Source organism: Chrysochloris asiatica, unplaced genomic scaffold, assembly GCF_000296735.1.
Source record: "Chrysochloris asiatica unplaced genomic scaffold, ChrAsi1.0 scaffold00048, whole genome shotgun sequence".
In the NCBI taxonomy this organism is placed as follows: Eukaryota; Metazoa; Chordata; class Mammalia; order Afrosoricida; family Chrysochloridae; genus Chrysochloris; species Chrysochloris asiatica.
Genome location: NW_006408566.1, coordinates 14,068,676 through 14,070,200, shown reverse-complemented (window position 1 = coordinate 14,070,200; position 1,525 = coordinate 14,068,676). Strand labels below are relative to the sequence as shown.

At 44.8% G+C, this 1,525-nt stretch overlaps 1 pseudogene; it reads left to right on the top strand.

Moving 5' to 3' along the window:
- Positions 1-778: 778 nt before the first annotated feature.
- On the top strand, positions 779-1,305 carry LOC102839445 (annotated as a pseudogene).
- The last annotated feature ends 220 nt before the right edge of the window (positions 1,306-1,525 follow it).

The following is a 1,525-nucleotide window of genomic DNA, read 5'->3' as shown; positions in this document are numbered from 1 at the left end:
GCCTGGTGTTACTGTAGATTCAGTTTTGCCATCAACCCCACCAGCTGCTCCACTGGAGAAAGATGAGTCTGTCTGCATCCATACAGATTTACAATTTCAAAAACACTTTATAGGGTTGCTATGAGTCGGAATCAATTCAACGGCATTGGGCTTGGTACCATACTCTAGCCGTTAGTCTAAGTTTCACATGCTTTCCTTCACTTAATAAGAAATTCTATGAGGTAAGTACCATGTTATCCACTTTATATATGGAGTAGCAGAGGCACAAATAGGTTAAGCTATCTAGTGAATATTCTACAATGCCAACAACTTGGTCAGAGTTCATGGTGGCAGATTTAGCTGACCACTTTGGAGTTCCTGTGTCTGCCTTCTCTTGTTCTAGGCCCAATGGGTTCTTTTATGTGTATTATCTCAAAAGTGAGGATGAAGGGTGGGAAGAGTTAGATGGATGCATGGATGGATGGATGGATGGATGCATGGGAGAGTAGGTAGACAGGCTTTTTTTCTAGATGAAAAACTCTGTTATCAAATGGGATAATAGTCCCAGGTATAAAACCAAACTCACTGCCGTCGAGTTAATTCCAACTCATAGCGACTCTGCAGGACACAGTAGAAGAGTCTCATAGAGCCACAGTAAGCTGCCATGTTTTCAATCCAGGTCTCACTTGGTTTTCCCCGGTAAGGAAATGGCTGGGGAGCTCCGGGAATCCCAAGCGCCATTGCCTCGGTGGAACCTGGGCTGACAAGACAAACCAACTCTGCATGGGGTGGGGAGCCCATGATGTCCAGCAGTAACTGGCTGTCCAGGGTGAATGTTCTGCTGGTGATGGCCTACGAGAGCCTGGTCTTTGTACTGCTATTTATTTTTGTGAAGAGGCAAATCATGAGCTTTGCAATGAAATCTCGAAGGGGACCTTATGTCCCTGTAGGACACAATGTCGCCAAGGATCTGAAAGAGGAGATTGATATTTGACTATCCAGGGGTCAGGATATCAAGTGTGAACTCCATCTTCTGGCAGATGATGATGCTGGAAAAGGAAATACAAATTGCTACAACTTTCTGTACAGGATGAACGCTCTGGACGCCAACTGTACCTCGGAGATCCCATTTCATGCCAAAGGCTGCCATGCCCATTCCCTAATAGGCAGGAATTTACACTCCTACCTGCTAGAACTTCAAAACACTAGTAGTCCTTTCAAGCATGTGCAAAAGGCCCTCATTGTACCTTGCTGGATGGTTATGTTGGCCAAAGCACAAAGTGGGACCTGTCCATGCCACTACCAGTCAGCAACGAAAGACCTTAGCTAATCTCCTGATGTTTCCCCAACAACAATCCAAGTGACATACCTCCCCTTCAGTGAAAAGAGTGAATGTGCCAAGCACTTCCTCAAATTGAAGAGCTTTAAAGACAATTATAATACATTGGAGAGTACTCGGTGATGGAACTGATGGACTCTTCTGTAGATTGGATGGACTACAGTGTGCAATATGCAGATGATACAGCCATAATTGCTGAAAGTGAAG